Here is a 20,301-nt window from a genome sequence, read left to right as displayed (position 1 = left end):
CAGAGGAAACAAGGTGTTCCAAACCATCGTAAGATGAGCATGGAACTTATCAAAATAATAATGCGCCTTTCCCACCCGATACTTAAACTTCGCCATGACGACAGCCTTCGGACGATGCAACCACAAACCATGATTCGGGTGCGCAACGTCAGTCATTGCCTCAACCTCTTCATGAATCTTTTTGTTCTCCTCAGCTGCATCCGAAGCCACGACTGGAAAAGGAACGAATGTTAGAACATTCAAGCTATACCTAGAATCAGAAGGCGGGCTAACACTCACAGTTCAAGCTTTCGGTAGCAACATGAAGACCATCAAGAGCGTATTGTTCAATGGCAGTCGCTATTTCTCCCTTCTTCTTCACCAAGGCAGCCATCGCACGAAGGGAAGTAATGTCTTTATTTAGACTAGACACCTGGTCACGTAATTGACGAACAAGGCCTGATTCATCATTACCCGAAGGATTCGGAAAGAGCTCGGCACGGGAAGAAGATGAGGGAATCTGCAGCACGTCCTCACTTCAGACCAATGCATTAATATAAAAAAGAAACTCCCATCAGGAGCATTGAGTGCACATCATACAGGCAAAAGGATGTTTGGCAACAGAGCCGAATTTAAAGAGTGTTACGAAAATATTATGTACAACAAATCAAATAACAGTTCAAGGATTAGCCGACGTTGAACCAGGGGCTGACTCAGGAGCAGGCTCGGCTTGTGCTTCATCCACCAACTTCAGAAGCCGGTTGGCGCAAGTGATTGCCGATCTTTTGAAAGGCTCAAGGTCGACTAGATGATTTTCATCATCAACAGGCAGCGCCTTAGAGAACTCTTCCAATTCCGACCCCAACCAGTGGCCCATAAGCAACTGGAAAGTAAGAACCCCACCAATCAAGCGGCTGCGACGTTTCAGTACCTCTACAGGTTCGGAGGGATCGACAAGGAAGGCTTCAGCTATCTCGTCGAGAGTCTTGTCCAGCTTCGCCTTAGGGAAGATCATCGAGTATAACTTCGACAGTGCTCCCTTGGACTTCTGCAGCAATCTGAGGATCTGGACATTCGACTCAGCAGCAAGTGACAAGGCGTCGGCCGTAGAATCCTCCCGAAGCTGATGACGTCGATTGACAGTTAAATTGGCGGCCTCTGAAAAAGAGATGTATCAGTAATCAATGGAGAAAGCATCAAGAAAGGAGCGGAACACCATAAGGATTTTCTACCCAGTAAATTCTTGACGGATTCGCGGAGGACACCTTCCTTCTTATCAATTGCAGCCGCCGCTGCACGCCTGGCATCTTGATCATCTTTCATCTGACGCTTCAGCCTCGTTACCTCCTCCTTCAACAAGGCGTTCTCACTCTTGGCATCGGCAGCGATCCTGTTGGCCTCGATCGATTGATCAGCCGAAGATTTGACAGCCTTCCGAAGTTGGGCGTTTTCGGCCTCTAGGCGAGTAAATTGTTCAGCAAAATCCGCCACAACATCGACTGTAGCGTAAATCGGCTGCAGCGAGGTAAAAACAGGAGGAGTCAGGTGATGGAGATTCAGCAAAGCCAGACAAATTAAGTACTTACGTGATTGCGGCCAGCCGGCGGGGTGGGAGCATCATCAGAAGGAATAACTCTAGATAATGGGACCTTCCCTACACCCGTTCGGGATGGAGGTGTCGACTTGGCAGGAGAAGGGTTCGATTCCTTAGCCGATGCTACTCTTTCGGAGGCCAGCTTAGCCCTCTTTGCGAGAGGAACATTGTCATCGTCATCGGCAGAGCTGTTCAAGTACGGCGAGCAGTTAGCATACAAGGTGACAAGAAATAAAAGTAACAAAGAGTAGAAATGCTCACAGGTCCATGTCATCTTCGTCCACGAAGAAACTTGTTGAACCCTTCTTAGCAGGAGGAGGCGAAGTAGATTCGTCGGCATCATTATCCCCTCCTGTAGAACTTGATTCAGCCGAAGCGATAAGATCATCATGTACCTGCTTGCGACGTCTGCTCTTGAGGAAGGCGTCATCTTCAGCAGTTTCCTCCTCTTGGACATCGCTGTCCTCAAGGGTGTGCTGAGCATCCTCGGTTCCCTCAGAATCGTCATCGTCGTCCTCTAATACCACTCCGCTCTCGGGTGAGGGAGGATAACATTGGGCGACAGCAGGAACCTGCGGAAGAATAGAAAACACGTAAGGCACAAACAGAAAAAAGAAGTAATGACAGTAAACGAAGAACGATAAGGCTACCTCGGACGGAAGATGCTTGAAATCATAAGGAGGGCGCGCCGATGTCAAGACAATGGTGTCCTTGGCGCTGAGGCATGTCAGGCGACGAACTTCGTTCTGGAGTTCCTCTGTCGACAGGTCGGCAGAGTTGACTCTCGACTTGTCGTTTTTGCCAGTGAAAAGCCACAGCTGGTGAGGGCGAGACATCAGCGGCTGCACTCGACGTTGTAGGAAAACTGAAACTACTTCAGTATCGCACATCGTCATGCCTCCTGAATTCTTCAAAGTGACAATTTGCTTGAAAAGCTCGTCGGCTGTCGCCTTTTCTTCGGGAGAAAGGGCGTTGTTCCAAGACTTCTTCTTGTGAGCCACCAAGACATCGTCAAAAGGAGGGAGATTTGAACGCTGCCCAGAAACAGCGGGATCTCGCAGATAGAACCACTTGTTGCGCCAGCCTTGGACGGATTCCTTCATCGGATAGTCGAAGTAGTCGACCTCCTTTCTGATGACGAAACCGACGCCACCGACGACAGGGGGGCCATTGCTGTCATTGTGACGCTTCACATAAAAGATCTTCCTCCAAAGGCCCCAGTGAGGCTCAATGCCGAGGAAGGCCTCGCAGACAGTGATAAATATGGAAAGGTGAAGAATAGAATTTGGGGTCAGCTGCCAGAGCTGAATCCCATAGAAGAAAAGGAGGGAGCGAAGAAACTCGTGAGCCGGAAGAGAAAGACCACGAAACATGAAAGCAACAAACATGACGGTGAAACCCTTCGGGGGCTTTGGGCGAGTAACCGGACCTGGGAGACGAATGTCTTCCTCAGATGCGGAGATGAAGCCGAGGGCGCGAAGCTTGTTGATATCGCGATTGGAAATGGCGGAGGCGCTCCAATCACGGCTAACTTTGACCGCCTCCGAGGTGCTGCCACTCTTCTTCTTGCCCATGGTGAGCGGAGCTTCAGCTGAAGAGGCGGAGGAACAAGGAGGCTCCCTATTTATCCCGTAAGAATTTGTGCCCAATCATGGCCATAACTCCACAAAGCATCGTGGGGGGTGGGGCAGATCTGACTGTACACGTGGCGCTTGAAGAAGGAGCGGAACCGGCGGCCCATTATTCCCACGTCGTGCGAAAATCGAGGAGGCGCCTCGATCGCCACGCGTGCATTGGTCAAGCCCTAAAAACTGCCTGCGCAGAGCTAGGGTGGGCCCGTCAGGTCAAGTCTTGTCAATCAGGCCACATAAGTTACACGTCAACAGTGACGTCATAAAAAAAAACTTGAAGCATTCGAAGGAAAAAAGAAGAGTTATCGGATGAGGGATTTGAGTCTACGCCCGGCTGCAGACATCCGTACCTAGACTCGGGGGCTACTCCCATCGGGAGCGCTGACGCGCACCCGATAAAATAAAGACTTGACAGAATGAGCAGTCGAAGGGAGAAAGTTTGAGTCAGCACTCGGTTGCAAAGCGCTCGCACCCAGACACTCGAGGGCTATTACTCCCATCGGGAGCTCGTGATGCATACCTGATAGAAGTTTTTTGCACTCCAGGATCATGCCCGGGGACTTGATTCTGTGTAGGGTAACGGTGTTTTGCCATCGGCAGTTAACCAAACAACAGTTGGGCACGTTACTCATCATCCTTTTGCATAAAAAGAATATATATCGGATGACTTATGAAGATCTCGACTGAGGAAAGTATTCGAGTAGCACAACTTGAGTCTATGCACGGATTGCAAGCATCCGTACCTAGACTCGGGGGCTACTCCCATCGGGAGCGCTGACGCGCACCCGATAAAAAGAAGATGAAGCATAATCAAGATAAACAAGAGCATGTGTCAAAAAAAAAGATAAACAAGAGCAATGAAGGAGAAGAATGTCAGGAGAAAACATGCATTAGTCTCTACCCGAATTATCTTCGGCTAGACACTCGGGGGCTACTGACGTGGGCATTACCCTTCGGGTAACCAGTATTGCCCTATCTGGTATTGACAAATTGGAGGCCCATGAAGATAGCTGAAGGCGAGATGGGCCACTAGGTCGGCGAGTCAGAAGATTCTTTGACGGGCAAGACAAGGAAGCGAACAAACAAGGATAGATTGGATCTAAACTACTGTAAACCTAGTCGTCCTCGGTTAGGACCCTTGAGACCTGGCCTCTTATATAAAGGCCAGGAGAGGGGCTGCCGAGGGACACGAACAATGTTAGCAACCTTAGCCAGGAAAAGCTTAGAGCTAGGTAACCCCAGCAACATCAATCTCGACTAGATCTCAGCCGAAGTATTCGGCATCCCATTGTAACCTGTTTTCATCATAATCAAAGAACAGACAGGCAGGACGTAAGGGTTTTACCTCATCGAGGGCCCCGAACCTGGGTAAATCGCTCTCCCCGCTTGTCTGTGTACCGATGTCTCGTGTCAGCTTGCAGGATTCCATCAACCCTAAGCCCCTATCGGAGGGCATTGCCGAGGAGCACCCTCGACACTCGGGGACTAGCTATGCCGGTTTTTGGCAGTTTCGCGCTAAGTACTTTGTGCTTAACCCGAAACTCGAGGACTAGCTATGCCGGTTTTTTGCAGTTTCGCGCTAAGTACTTTGTGCTTAACCCGAAACTCGGGGACTAGCTATGCCGGTTTTTGGTAGTTTCGCGCTAAGTACTTTGTGCTTAACCCGAAACTCGGGGACTAGCTATGCCGGTTTTTTGCAGTTTCGCGCTAAGTACTTTGTGCTTAACCCGAAACTCGGGGACTAGATATGCTGGTTTTTGCTTCAATAAAGTTTCGCGCTAAGTACTGCGTGCTTAACCCGAAACTCGGGGACTATGAGGATATATCTATAAGCTAAATAATCAAAAACCGGCTTTGACGGTACAGAGAAGAGTTGAAAGTTTTAAGTGTTGAACTTACCACCACATTGGCGCTGGCGTCATGCCAGGCCGTGTCAAACTCCTTGACCGCGCGCTTGAGCCGGCTTAGATGCTGCGCTGTGCTCCGCGGCCCGGAGTTGTCCACGACCGACAGCTTGTCCTTGCCGAGGCCGCAGGTGGCTGGGGAAAGATCCGCCCGGTTCCACTTGTCCACATACTCCTGGAGGCTGCCCAGATCGACCTCGCCGCGAGTCACTTGAACGATCCGGCCCAGCTGAGCTGAGGCCTTCTCACCAGCAGAGACCGCGGCGCGGCCGGCATGAAGCACAAGGGACTGGCCTTGGAACCGAAAGGTGGCGCCGTCGCTGCTGTAACCGCCGCAGTGAGCTGCTGCGCGGTGATAATTGTGCCGGCCGGAGAAGTTGGCGGAGGAGTTGAAGTAGCTTTACCGGCAGGAGGTGCCGGCGGAGGAGCAGGCGCATCCTTTACCGGTGGCGGCGTAGGAGCGTCCTTGGCCGGTGGGGGCGCGGGAGTTTCCTTTGCCGGCGAAGAAGCTGCCGGAGCGGAGGTTTCCGACACAGCTTTGGAGGGGGAAGCAGCAGTCTTCTTCTTTTTCTTGGTCTTGGGTACGGGCGGAACCAGAGGTTCCGACCGCCCGGCGTCTGCGGAACCGGCGCCCATGTTGCTGGCGCCGGTGTCTTGATACTCTGGAGGGGAAGTAAAATCATCCTCCGCGCGGTGATATGGCGATTTAGGGGCCGTCCACCCCGAATTTGTTTCCCCCCCGCGAAGGGAGGATGGAGCTTTGCCAGCACCAGAGCGTGCCGGACTTGGTTGAGGAGGAGGAGAGGTCCTTGCCGGATCCTCGGAGGCTTCCGGCGGCATGCCAGGAGCGCTCCTGGTAAGTTTCAGGGGAGCCCTGAAAAAGGAACAAGTGTAAAAGTTAGCCAAAAGATGGAAAGTAACAAAAGATCAACCGAAATGAGTATAACACTGAGGCCTTACCCGGCGGCGGTCGGCATCTCCTGCCGGCGCTTCCTTCCATGAGGGCCAAGGCCGCTCTTCTTCTAGCGCTTGGCGGGTGGAGCCTCGCTGTGACCGGCATCTTCCGCCGGAGCCTTGCTCTTCCGGCGCTTGGGTGCCTGGCCTCTCTGGGCCAAAGTATCCAGGAACTCCTGGCCAACCTCAGCGGCCAGGGGGGCGACGTGCTCAAGAACCTGAGGGTTCGCAGCAGCTGAGCGGGATGCTACACAGGAAAAGAATATGAGATGGAGAAAAACGCAAAATACCTCAAGTACAATGACCTCATCATCTGTATCCGAATCGTTTGCCGGACTTTGAGTGGGAAAGTTACCGGGGCGTTTGACATATGTTGGCCCCATCGGATGCGGTCCCCTTACGTACGGATCCGGGTCCGAGTCGTCCGGAAACTTGCGCTTGGGGGCGTACCGGGGCAGCTCCTCCCTAGCGATCCGGGAGAAGTTATCCTGCATAATAAAACACTAAGTTAGAACAAAGGTTTGCAATTTTACCGGAAGGTGTGTTCCGGAAGTCCCAAGATCTTACTCGGGGCGGAGGATCTTTCCGGCTGTAAGGTTTCCGCCCATATTTCCCGTCGGGCCGCAGGGTGTTCCGGCATATCTGCATAGCCTTCAGGATCAGATCCTCGGGGCTCAGCGAGAAGCTGGTCATCCGGGTCGGATCCCTTTGACCCGAAATTTGGCTCATCTTGTGAGCACGGCGCTGCAGTGGCAAGACCCGGCGCGAGAGAAAGGACCGGACAATATCATCCGAGCTGAGGTTGGTCTCCTCCTTGAAGAGCTCGATGAAATTGGCCACCCGCTTGGACTCTTTTTGATTTTTGGGTTTGTGGAGCCAATTGGTCATGGCCGGAGGCCCGGGCATGTATTCCAGAAGATTGATGAAGTCTTCCGGGCCTCCTTTCTGGACGTAGAAAAAGGATTTTTGCCAAACGGACAGATTCCAGACCGTCAAGTTTATAAAAGACGCTACCTTGGCGGGGCGAGAGGATGCAGCCCCCGCACCGGACAAAGGGCTTGGGCTGTGGAAGAGTGGTATCCTGGATGGAATTCTTCCGGAGGATGTAAAAATAAGAAAAGTTATCTACAGATGGAGTGATACCGACGTATCCCTCCATGAAGGCAGCAAAAGAGGAGAGGTAGAAGATGGAGTTGCCCGGGAGATGATGGGGCTGAAGCTCGTAGAAGTCGAGAAAGTCTCGGAAGAAGTCCGAGACCGAAAGGCCTAAGCCGCGCTCAAAATGGGCGGCAAAGACAACGTGCTCACCTGGCCGGGGCGCAGGCTTTATCTCCATGCCGGGGATCCGGCAGAATACCTCTTCTGGTATCCGGCGGGACCGGTAGAGCCAATCAATTTCGGCCTGGGTAACGTCTGAACCCATCCAGGCCCCGCGCGTATAAGAGTGCAGGTCGATGTCAGGAAATTCCGCATCGGCACCTTTGCCCGGGCCGCCGGCATGTTCTTCAGCGTTGCCGATGAGCTGCTCGGAGCCCCTGGCATCTTCTTCGGAATGGGCGAGGTCCTCCTCGAGCCCATCAGGCTGATCTACCGGAACCTCCTCTCCCGAGGCTTCCGGGCTCTCGCTAAACCGGGTGCTGGTGGAGAGATCCGGATCGGATTCTTCGGTTGACATTTTTGCTAAGTGTCGAGGATGCGCTAAAAGCAAGTTTCCCTCAAACTACTTCTCCCTGAAGATCTACGAAAGGAGGAAAAACGAAAAGAAAAGGGGAGTAAATATTCTACCGCGCCAGTGACGAATAGAAAACAGTAAAAGAGTGTGGTATCTGTGAGCCTGACCTGAGGGCGGCGGCGGAGGTTCGGAGGCCCGACGGAGTCAACGACCCGCCGGAGTTCGAAGAGGAGGTGGACGACGGTGGCGAGCGGAGAAGCAGAGGAGGCTGTGCTGTCTCCCTGGACCGAAGGCGAAGACTGCTGACGCAGAGCTTGACGAAGAAGCCCCGCAGGACCTTCGCGCGAGAGTTCGCTGGAGAGCAAGGGCTCGACGGCGGCGGCGACAAGAGAAGCTCGAACGGCGAAGGGAGCAAGTGCTCTGGAGAGGGGAAAAATGCGAAGTGGGAGACGACGAGGAACCGTCGGTCCTTAAATAGGAGATGTGGTCGTGGGCCGGGGCGCGGCCGAGCCCGCTCCACTTTCCCTGTGGGCCGCCACGTGGCATGGGGATACACGCGCGGCGGGCGGAAAGCCACACGGAGGCCACAAGGATCCGGAATGGCAGCGAGGATCCGGTGTGGCGTATTAATTGCGTGCGCGGGAGTCGAAACGATTTGACCACTGACACTGGCGCGTCAGACACAGTGCGCATGTCTCTGTCGTGCACAGTTCCCGAGATATTCACGACTTCGCCGAGGAGACTTTAATAGCTAAGCTACCAGAAAGAGATACCGCTGGTTTGGTTGAGAACGTTACAATGGTCTAATTCCGGCAAAGAAGCCGGAGGAGGTAAAATCGAAACCGGAAGAACTAATCCGGCACGTTTAGGATAGGAACCTGGCATGGTCCGTCAGACAGAGTCTGCCGGACTATACCAGCTTCGGGGACTAATGTCGGGGGGATGGCCCCCGGTAGGCCAAAGGTATGGCAAAGTTGCCATGTTCCTCTTACAAGGCCGGATTGTAGGTCAATTCGGATGGTTTTGTAAAGTTGGCAAGAGCCAAGTTAACACCTACCGGTATCCCGGGAGGGGTATACCGGAGCTCGGTAAACAAGAGAGGTACCGGAGTACCGGTATGAATGTCACTATAGCCTGTCGGCACTCTGGTCAAAGATTCTCTCCAAGACTAGAGGACAAGGATGAGCTAAGCAAAGTAGCTTTAATCGAAGCCCTGGCGCCAAAGGACCAAGGTGACGTTAAAGGGACCGGAGGAGGTCATCACCCCCTGATTAAAGTCAAGACTGAAGTCATCCGGACCAAAGAAGCTTTATAAAGTAGATTACATCACAGTAGATGCCATTAGGGTTCCTTCCCTTGTAAGCCACCCTCTCCCCTATATAAGGAGAGGGGGTACACCCCTGCGCGGGACAGAGACTTTAGGAGACGAGTTGCTAGGTAGAGAAACCCTAGTTCATATAGCTTGTACTGTTCATCTTCAACCTCTGGCCAAGGCCAAGTTCATCAATAAAGATACCGGTTTCCACCCAAAATCCTTCCCTGTGTTAACCAAACCCTCCCCCAAATCCTCTAGCGCACATTCGGCCCCAACTTAAGCCATCCCATGGCATCTGTTTGTTCACCACGACGACAGGGGATCACTTGAGGTATGTGCTGCAGATACACTTCAGGGCATCAAACAACATCGCTGAGTATGAGGCCTTGGTCCATGGGCTCAAGGTCGCAAAAGAAATCGGTGTGCACGTGATCATTTGCTATGGTGATTCAGATCTATTGGTGCAGCAGTGTTCCAGAGATTGGGATGCAAAAGATGCCAACATGGCAGCATACGGGTTCCATGTGCAAAAGTTTGCCAGATTCTTCGACGGATGTGAGTTTCACCATGTACCGCGGGCAGAAAATGAAGCCGCGGATACTTTGTCCAAGCTGGGCTCATCCAGGCAAGAAATTCCTTCCGGAATAGCCTTGGCTCACCTGAGAAAACCATCAATCACACCAAGTCAGGAATCTGAATCAATTTTCGTACCGGAATCCCACATCGTACCCATGGACATTGATGAAGGAAACCCGGGGACTATTCCGGCAAACTCGGGGACTTCGGGGTCAAAACCGGAAGAAACTATGATGGTGGATTGCATGGAGATAGACGTACCGGTATTTACGGTTCGGGAAGAACCAACCTGAGTTAAACCTATTAAGGAATTCTTGATCAACGGCGGCTTGCCGGTTGACGAAGCTGAATCGAGAAGGATCCAAAGAAGATCCAAGGCATACACCATCATCAATGGTGAGATGTACAAGAGAAGTGTCACCGGTGTCCTCCAATGATGTGTGGAACCGGAAGAAGGAAGAGAAATGCTCGTGGAAGTTCACCAAGGAGAATGTGGGCACCATGCCTCATCCAGGGCGCTGGTGGCAAAAGTGTTCCGGCATGGGTTCTATTGGCCCACTGCTTTGGAAGATGCTGAGGACTTGGTCCAAAAATACAATGGGTGCCAGAGGTACGCCAAGCAAAATCATACCCCAGCGTCCGGTTTAAAAACTATACCGATAACTTGGACCTTTGCGGTTTGGTGCCTGGACATGGTTGGCCCGTTCAAAACGGCGAGAGGAAGCATGACTCACATCTTGGTGATGGTCGATAAATTCACTAAGTGGCTAGAGGTAAAGCTAATTGCAAAATGTGATGGGCATACGGCCGTGAAATTCTTGAAAGATGTCATCTTGCGGTATGGATACCCGCACAACATCATCACAGATAACGGAACAAACTTTGATCAAGGAGAGTTTAAGTGGTTCTGTGACGATCACAATATCCGGTTGGATGTGTGCTCTGTGGCACACCCACAAGGCAATGGGCAAGTTGAGAGAACAAATGCACTTGTGCTTTCCGGTATCAAACCGAGGCTAATTGAGCCGCTCGAGAAAACACCGGGATGTTGGCTGGATGAGTTACCATCAGTGCTGTGGAGCATAAGGACCACACCGAACCGGTCTACCGGATATACGCCATTTTTCATGGTATACGGAGCAGAAGCGGTCATACCAACCGACATTCTCCATGACTCACCAAGAGTGCAGCTCTATACCGAAGAAGAGGTAAAAGAGGCTCGAGAAAACGATGTTGATCTGCTTGAGGAACAAAGACAAATGGCTTTGGCAAGATCAGCCATATACCAGCAAAACCTCAGACGCTGTCATAGCCGGAAGGTAAACCCGAGGGTGTTCCGGGAAGGAGATCTAGTGTTACGTCTAGTGCAGCGCACTGAAGGGCAGCGCAAACTCTCACCTCCGCGGGAAGGGGCATTCATTGTGAGCAAGGCTCTGCACAATGATGCCTACTACTTGATCGATGCACAGGAATCGAAGAAGGGAAAGAAGGACAGGTCAGGAGAGGAGACCAAGCGCCCATGGAACATAGCTTTACTCCGTCCTTTCTATTCCTGAAGATGTGATGTAAGGAGTTCCTTTTTGTACCTTATTTGCTATCAATAAAATGTCGGCACCTCGAATGTATCTCGGGGACTGCCTCTACCGGAATTGCATGTAATGTATTTATTTTTTCTGTATACCGGTTTGATTGTTGGAAACTTTCTTTTCCGGTTTAGTAACATGCTAAACCTAAAGGAGTCTTCGACTTGCTGCTGTCCGCAACCCGGCTTCATGGCAAGCAAGATAAACCGGAAGGATTTAAGAATGCGAAAAACGTAAAAAGAAACTGAAAACAAACAACCCGAAGAAAGTTTAACTAACCCCGGTTATACCGGTTTTTTGTGAAAAATTTCGAATTTCTTCTAAGTTCAAGAAAATGCTTGCTTGGCAAAAGAACTTTGTGTCTCATACGCCAAACACCCAAAAGAGGTAGGCAGAGCCAAATCAAAAGAACCAAGTGTGCATCAGATTGAATTCGGAAACGAATTCGGAAGATTCACCATGCAAGATCAAAGCAAACAAAACGAACGACAAGATCTGAATAACTTAAGTTACCGGCTAAGCTTATAAGCTTTTAAGTCAAACATACCAGCCCACCGGCTAAGTTAAAGGTAGCACAACCAAAAGGACTTAGAAGTATCATACATCTTTCCACCACGGCATACCGGGGGCAAATTTAACAAGCATTGTTGCATGTGAAGCAAGACAGGATCATGGGGTCTGGTAAAGCGGAGATGAATCTTCTGAAGCTTGTTGCGGGTTTACTGGGGCTTGAACAGGTGGTTCTGGAGCAGCAGGAGTTGGCCCTGAGGTACCGGCAGCAGGATCCTCGTGTGCTTCCGCCTCGGCTCCAGCGTCGCCCTCTCCGGTTTCTTCATCTTCCTCCTCCTCTTCATCGTCGGTAAAGGTCTCCTTGAGGCTAGCCGGAGGAGGGATGAAGGTGCTGGTGTTGGCGTAGCTGGCGATCTCGTAGGCCCTGGCACAGCATGCGGCACCCTTCTCTGGATCTGTGTTAGTAGGGGCGTTGTCGCGCATGCTGTGCAGCGCATCCAGGTCAAGGCCTTCGTACCAGGAGCACGCGAAGCGAAGCGCGATATCAGCTCTGGCATGGGCGGAGGAATGGCGCCACTCGCTTAGTCGCCAGCTTGTTTCATGAAGAAGACGTTCAACGACGAGGTCGAAGCTTTCCGGAACGGCTTCGCCGGGCCAAAGGCACTTGAAGACAGTAGTGGCAACACTTGGCAGCAAGCCAAGGGTCCGGTCAACCGCGCGCATGTGAGTAATCCTGCAAAATAGCGCGGTAAGGTAGTCCTTGGTGGTCCAGGGGAGATCAGCATCCACCACCTCCTCGACCCGAGACTTGTTGACGGCAGCCTCGGCGCGGGTATGTGAGTCCGGAAAGAGCCCTAGGCAAAGGTTTGAAAAGAAGATATAATACCAAACCGGTAAGAACAAGCCGGTGGAAACTCAAAAGCTTATAAGCAAGAGGACAGCAAAACTTACTGATAGCCTTGGCGTCGGTATCCTTCACCATGTCCTCGATACCGGTCAGGTAAACCTTGACGTCCTTGAGATGCTCCTTTTCATCCTGCAGCTGATTTTGCACCTCCTTCAGCTCGCGGCGAAGTCGCTCCTCAGTATCGGCAAGATGCTTTCGGGTTTCTTCAACCTGGGCGTTGTCGGTGCTAATAGCTTCCTTCAGGGCCTTGGCGTGCTCAGACCCAGCCTGGATCAGCTGATCCTTGAGCTTGGCGGCTTCCTCCCGCTGGGCCTGGAGCTCGCGCTGGTGCTGGGTGGCGAGCTCGTCCCGAGCAGCTACAATCCAGGAGGCGTGAGTTAAGTGAAAAAGATTACAAGTAAAAAACAAACCGGTCAGCATGGATTACCCTTGAGCGCAGCGACTTGGGCGGCGAGGTCCTCCGCGGAAGCTTCCGGCAGAGCAGCTGCACAAAAGAAAAGGTTTGTCAAAATTTGATAAAGGCACATACCGGTATGAAAGGAGTCGGGGTTCAGGCGTACCCTGGCAATGGCTGTGCTCAAGCTTGAGCGCAAAGAACGCCTCGCTGAGGCCATGGTGCTCCCACAACAGCTCTTCGAAGATCTGCTTATGGCTGTCCAACACGCTCTACAGAAGTGGAAACAGCGTGAGCTATGCCGGTTTTTTGCAGTTTAGCGCTAAGTACTTTGTGCTTAACCCGAAACTCGGGGACTAGCTATGCCGTTTTTTTGCAGTTTCGCGCTAAGTACTGCGTGCTTAACCCGAAACTCGGGGACTAGCTATGCCGGTTTTTTGCAGTTTCGCGCTAAGTACTTTGTGCTTAAACTGAAACTCAGGGACTAGCTATGCCGGTTTTTTGCAGTTTCGTGCTAAGTACTTCGTGCTTAACCTGAAACTCGGGGACTACCTATGCCGGTTTTTTGCAGTTTCGCGCTAAGTACTGCGTGCTTAACCCGAAACTCGGGGACTAGCTATGCCGGTTTTTTGTAGTTTCGCGCCAAGTACTGCGTGCTTAACCCGAAACTCGGGGACTGGGGATATACCTACCGGTTCTGGGGTAAAAGGTTTCAGTATAAAGAAAAGATGAAGAGTTCGGAAAGATATCTTACCACCACGTTGCCATTAGCATCATGCCAAGCGTTGTCAAACTCTCTCACCGCGACTTTAAGCCGGCCAAAGTGCTGCACTGTGGTGCGGGGGCCGCGAGGGTCGAGCTTCGGCTTGTCGTCCTTGCCAACACCAAGAGTGACGTCGGAAAGATCAGCAAGGTTCCAGCGCTCCACCAGCTCCTGCAGCGTTCCCAAGGAAGCGCCGTCGTGACTCAGCTCCACAACCCGGCCAAGTTGAGAGGCAACCTTCTCAACGGCGACCTCGGCGGCGCGCCCGGTATGAAGGATCAAGCTCTAGGCCTGAGAGCTGGAGGCGGGTGCAGTGGCTGCTTTGACCACTGCGGTAAGATGCACAGCGGTCACCACTGTGCCCTCTGGCGGGCTCTGAAGCGGCGCAGCAGGAGCTTTGGCGAGGGTTGCCGGCGTCGGAGCCGCTGCGCCCTTGGCCGGTGGAGGAGCGGCTGCGGGAGCCTTGGAAGGGGAAGCAGTGGACTTCTTTTTCTTCTTTTCTTGAGCGGGCGGAACCAAAGGTTCCGACCGCCCGGCAACATTTGAGCTGGCGCCCATGTTGCTGGCGTCGGTGTCTTGATAATCTGGAGGGGAGAAGAATTCCTCCTCCGCGCGGGAATTGGTCGGTTTGGGGGCCGCGCACCCCGAACTTGTGTTGCCTCCCCGAAGGGAGGATGAAGGTTTGCCGGCACCCGAATGTACCGGACTTTGGCGAGGAAGAGGAGTGGACCTCCCGACATCAGCGGGGGTCTCCAGCATCATTCCGGGAGCGCTCCTGGTGAGTTCCAGGGCGGCTCTGGAAAAGAAAAAGAAAAGTTAGCCGCAAGGAAGAAAAGATACCAAGTTAAAATCCGAGAGAAGGTAAGGGTGGTTCTTACCCCGCAGAGGTTGGAATCTTGCTCTTGCGCGTCCGCTCCAAGGGCCCGTGGATGAACTTCTTCACCCTCTTGGCCGGGGGAGCCCCGCTGCTACCGGCATCTGCCGACAGTTCGGTGCTTTCCGGACTCGCGAGGCCTGGGCCTGGGCCTTATCAATCCATTTCGGACCCACCTCAGCAGCGAGGGGGGTCACGCTCTCCAGAACCTGAGGGTTCCGGTCAACGGGAGCTGCCGCACAAAGAAAGTTTATAAGTCAGGGGGAGCGGGTAAAATACCTCGAGAACAATGACTTCGTCATCGCTGCCGGAACCATTGTCCAGGTTTGAGGCATAATGTTTACCGGGGCGAGAGGTGTGAGTCAGCCCATCTTGTGCTGGCTTCTTGCGATGTAGGGATCCGGGTCATCCTTGTCCAACCGGCGCTTGCGGCTAGGTTCACGTGCTTCCGCGGAGATGCGAGGAAAGCGTTCGAGGGCCTGGAAAAAAGCCGGTTAGTTACAAATCAAAACCGGTAACATCGTTTTGGATTCCCATATCCTTACTTCAGCAGAGGGAGGATTCCTGTTGCTGAGGGGCAGGAGACCCCAGGACCAATCTGCCGACATCTCGGTTTGGCAGATCTGCTTGGCCTTGAGGACCACATCAGATTTGCTCAAGCCAAAGCTGGTGATCCTAGTTGGATCCCTGCGGCCGCTCATCTGGCTCATCTTATGAACCCAGCGCTGGAGAGGAAGAACCCGGCGCGAGACAAACGCACGGATTATGTTGTCAGAGCAGATGTTGGTGTCCTTGTTGAGCTGCTCCATGAACCGGACAATTCGGTTGGTTTCGACATGCGTGTTCTTCGGATTATGCTTCCAGTTGGCCCGCGAGGGCGTGCCGGCAGCATACGCCGGGAGGTTGATGAGGTCGGCATCACCGGTATTCTTGACATAGAAGAAGGTTTGTTGCCATGCCCGGCATGACTCCAAACCGGCGAACTTGTAAAAGGGGCTCCCCTGGTGGGCCGAAACGATGCAGGCCCCGCACTGAACCGGAGGCTTGGGTTTAGGAAGCTTCTTGTCTTGGATCGAGTTGATCCGAAGATTAAAGAAGCGGGCAAAAGTTTCGATGGTGGGGAGGAGGACAATATAGGCCTCCATGAAGGATACGTAGCAAGAAAGGTAAAAGATGGAGTTGCCGGGAAGATGGTGAGGCTGGAGTTCGTAATGATCTAGAAATTGGCGGAAGAAGTTCGACGCCGGGAGGCCAAAACCGCGTTCAAAATGAGCGTAGAAGACCACGTGCTCTCCTTCCTCGGGAGCAGGTTCCAGCTCATCACCTGGAATCCGACAGGCCACTTCTGCCGGTATCCTCCGGGAACGGTACAACCGGTCGATCTCATCCTCTTTCACGTCAGAGCCCTTCCAGGCTCCGCGGGTATACGCGGCCAAGTTCGCGCCGGAACCTTGACCGGAGCTGCTAGTCTCCTGACCCCGTCCGGTGTCAGCTTCCGGGGCGGCGGAGTTTTCGTCCATCCGGGCTAGTTCCGCGTCAAGCCCGTAAGATTCCGAATCCTGGGATTGCTCCTCCCCTAAAGAGATCTCAGGGGAGTTGCTAAACTACGTTCCGCCGGAAGCCGGCCCAACGGTTTCTTCGGAGGACATATTTTCGCTAAGTGTCGAGGTTGGCTAAAAACAGATTTCCCTGAATCTACTCCTTCCCGAAGATCTATGAAGGAAAGGAAAACAGAAGAAAAAGGGGGAATAAATATCCTACTGCGCCAAGAGGGACGGCAAGAGGAAGAAAATGTGAGATCTAGGAGGGACTAACCCGAGGATGGCAGCGAAAGTTCTGCGAAGCTGCGGGCCCGAGGTGGCGGCGGAGCTCGTTGAGAAGACGGTCGGCGGCGGCAAACGGCGATTCAGAGCCAGGTGTCGTGGTGCGTCCCGCGGCAGAGGAGGAGCCGCGCTGCTCAATCGCGGCGAAGGAGGACCGGCGGGTTCCGTGAGGCGCTTCTGCGGACTGTCGCCGGAGCACTTGGGCGCGACGTCAAGCGGCGGCGAGAAGAGTTCGAGCGGCGGAATGCCTCGGAGTGTGAGAGGTTGAAGACGAAGTGGGAACATGGGGGACGGCGTGGAACCGTCACTCCCTATATAGAAAGGTGTTCATGGGCCGGGGCACGGCCAGGCCCACTTTACTATGCCTGTGGGCCGCCACGCGGCGCAAAGATACACGCGCTGCGGGCGGGATGCTACACAGAAGCCACAAAGATCCGGTGCGGCCACAAGGATCCGGTGCGGCGTATTAACTGCGCGCGCGGGAGTCGAGCGATTTGACGCCTGACACTGGTGCGCTGGGCACAGTGCGCATGTCACTGCCAGGCATGGTTTCCAAGATATTCTCGACTTCGCCGAGGAGAATTTAATAGCGAAGCAACCGGAAAAAGATACCTGAAGGTTTAGTTGAGAACGGTACGCTGGTCTAAGTCCGGCAAAGACGCCGGGAGAGTTTAACTTGAAACCGAAAGGATTAATCCGGTACGTTTGAAAAAGGAACCTGGCATGGTCCGTCAGATGGAATCAGCCGGACTATACCAGCTTCGGTGACTAATGTCGGGGGGATGGCCCCCGGTAGGCCAGAGGCATGGCAAAGTTTCCCTATTTATCTTTAAAGATACCGGATTAAAGGTTAATCCGGATGACCAAGTTGAGATGGCAAGCGCCAAGTTAAAGTATACCGGTATCCCAGGAGGGGTATACCGAAGTTCGGTAAACAAAAGAGATACCGGAGTACCGGCACGAGCTCAACTGTAGCCTGTCGGCACTCTGGGCAAAGATTCTCTGAAGAATTAGAAGACAAAGATGAGCAAAGCAAGTCAGCTTTAATCGAAGCCCTGAAGCTAAAGCAGAAGGTGACGTAAAAGGTACCAGACGAGGTCATCTCCTCCTGTTAAAGTCAAGACCGGTGTCATCCGGGCCAAAGAAGCTTTATAAAGTAGCTTAGATCATCAAAGATGCCATTAGGGTTCCTTCCCTTGTAAGCCATCCTCTCCCCTATATAAGGAGAGGAGAGGCAAACCTGAACCAGCAAAACCGATAAATATTTCTCTATTCGAGTATTAGACTAAATAATCTGGAGGAAAAAACAAAACAATAAGATGCACTGACAATGTACAACATACATTCCCACAGCATACTGCATTTCATAATTGGTGCTAAAAGTACATTGTTCGTGGTCTAATTAATTCTCCATGTCTGGGCCTAGCATGAGGTCAAAACTTCCATGGTTTAGCAAGAGAAAGTGAAAAAGGCAAATAGAATGAGCTATAGTAGTGGTAAATCATACCCATGCAATCCACTCTACTACAGTTGGACTAACAGGAAGATACAAAATTGTGCAATCCTTACTCGATCAAAACAAATACTGTTAAAAAGTTCTATCGCCCCTTTTAAAAATTATTATGCAAAAGAGAGCTGAACACAGATCTATTACTACCTCTAATCCATATTAGTAGTCACAGGTTCAATGACTAAATCGTACCTTGATCTGCATTTTCCTTTATATTGACAGAAATGTTCTTATACTACTTGTCCACTTCTTCTGTTAGCTAATAACCCTAGTTCTGGGTCTGAAAAGACATTGAGAGATTGTACACATTTTAGAGAAACAAACTTTCTTCAAGATAATAAGATTCATATATAAAAATTAAAATACTACTAAATGATATATCAAAAGAAACATGTTACCTCTATAAAAAAATGCTTGGCTTATTAGTATCAGCTCATCTTTGTTGGATGGTAGTGTGACATCAAAAGAAACAACAGTGAACTTAGGTGGGGAAAAGAAATGATTCCTTTTTTGATACATTGAATTAGATTATTACCTAGAAGTGTCGGGGGGATGGCCCCCGGTAGGCCGAAGGCATGACAAAGTTTCCCTATTTATCTTTAAAGATACCAGATTAAAGGTTAATCCGGATGACCAAGTTGAGATGGCAAGCGCCAAGTTAAAGTATACCGGTATCCCATGAGGGGTATACCGGAGTTCGGTAAACAAAAGAGATACCGGAGTACCGGCACGAGCTCAACTGTAGCCTGTCGGCACTCTGGTCAAAGATTCTCTCAAGAACTAGAAGACAAAGATGAGCGAAGCAAGTTAGCTTTAATCGAAGCCCTGAAGCTAAAGCGGAAGGTGACGTAAAAGGTACCGGACGAGGTCATCTCCTCCTGATTAAAGTCAAGACCGGTGTCATCCGGGCCAAAGAAGCTTTATAAAGTAGCTTAGATCATCAAAGATGCCATTAGGGTTCCTTCCCTTGTAAGCCATCCTCTCCCCTATATAAGGAGAGGAGGGGCACCCCTGCGCGGGACGAACAACACTAGACAGATCATTAGCTGTGAGAGAGAAGTAGAACAGGATAGAGGTGCTCACCTTGTAGTCTGTACGTTCTTCAACCTCTGGCCAAGGGCTAAGTTCATTAATAAAGATACCGGTATTCCATCCGAAATCCATCCTCGTGTTACCAAAACCCTTCCCCGAATCCTCTAGCGCACATTCGGCCCCAACTCAAGCCAGCCCATGACATCTGTCTGTTCACCACGACGACAAGAAGCTAGCGGATTCAATTGACTGACTACCACAAGCTACATGTATTTTCTTTTCTCTGTACAAATGCACACAAGAGGATAGATATCTTGGGTCCTGTCAAGTATACCAGCTATAAAGTCAGAGCCTTCCATTGATCCTTTTCCTTGGTCTTCATAAACTTCCCCAGATTCTTCTTTCTTCTCTTCTTCTTCAAACTGACACACGTACGGTTCAAAAAAAGCATCAAATTACACAATTCAATCACTGATAATTTAATCAAACAAGATATGACTCAGGGAAATGACCTTGGTCTTCTTCTTCTTCAAAACTTCCCTTACAGTTTTCCTTCTTCTCTTTTTCCTTAGATCTGCACGTAGTGCTTTTACAAAAAAAACATCAATTAATAATTTTCCTGGCCCTTGGAGAAGGAGGAATTTCAAAGCAGAAGAGAGAAATAAAACGAGAGGCTCGGACTTGCCAGGACTGGGCGCCGCCAATTTCCCCCTCGTGCTGGGCGACCGCCTCGGCGGCCCGTGCTCCACGAGCGGCTTGAGGGAGACGAGATGGAGAAGCGCAGCCTGCTACGCCACTGGCTGGGAGGGCGCCCGCCTTAGCGGACGTGCTCCACTGGCGGCGCCGCACTCCACCGTCGGCCCTGCTCCCGCGCGCTTGGGCCACGCTCCACCGGCGGCGGCACTCCCGCGGAGGGGACTGAGAGGGAGTGCCGCAGGAGAGAAGAGGGAGATGCGTGGGAGGAAGCTCCGTGAAAGAGAGAGGATAGGGACGGACGCGGGGGCTGGGGGCAGCGCCTAGGATTTTCACCAGTGGACTGGGTCGTGCTCCACTTTTCCCCTCGGTTGAGCCAATTGTATGGCGCCACGTGGCCCAATCACTGGAAACGAAACGAGGCTCGGCCACGCGACGTGGCTAACGTGGATGCGCTGCTAGAGCCACATGGGGGTGCAACAATTATACCATTAGATTTAACCTGGCTCCCTTTAGCACAACTGCAATGCAATACAACAGACAATTTTAGTCTCCTTGGTACCAGAGCTTAGGCTCAAAACCATGGC

General features: G+C 51.8%; 1 long non-coding RNA gene across 1 annotated transcript in view; it reads right to left on the bottom strand.

Annotated features, from left to right (window-relative positions):
• The window catches only part of LOC124650317, a 48,560-nt gene extending 29,134 nt beyond the window's left edge, over window positions 1-19,426 (bottom strand). Inside the window, exon 1 of the long non-coding RNA XR_006986947.1 lies at window positions 19,356-19,426. This is a non-coding gene — a long non-coding RNA (uncharacterized LOC124650317). The remainder of the gene's footprint in view (window positions 1-19,355) is intronic.
• Between the last annotated feature and the right edge of the window lie 875 nt (window positions 19,427-20,301).

This window comes from Lolium rigidum, chromosome 4 (genome assembly GCF_022539505.1).
Source record: "Lolium rigidum isolate FL_2022 chromosome 4, APGP_CSIRO_Lrig_0.1, whole genome shotgun sequence".
In the NCBI taxonomy this organism is placed as follows: Eukaryota; Viridiplantae; Streptophyta; class Magnoliopsida; order Poales; family Poaceae; genus Lolium; species Lolium rigidum.
This window is presented reverse-complemented; position numbering and strand designations above follow the sequence as displayed.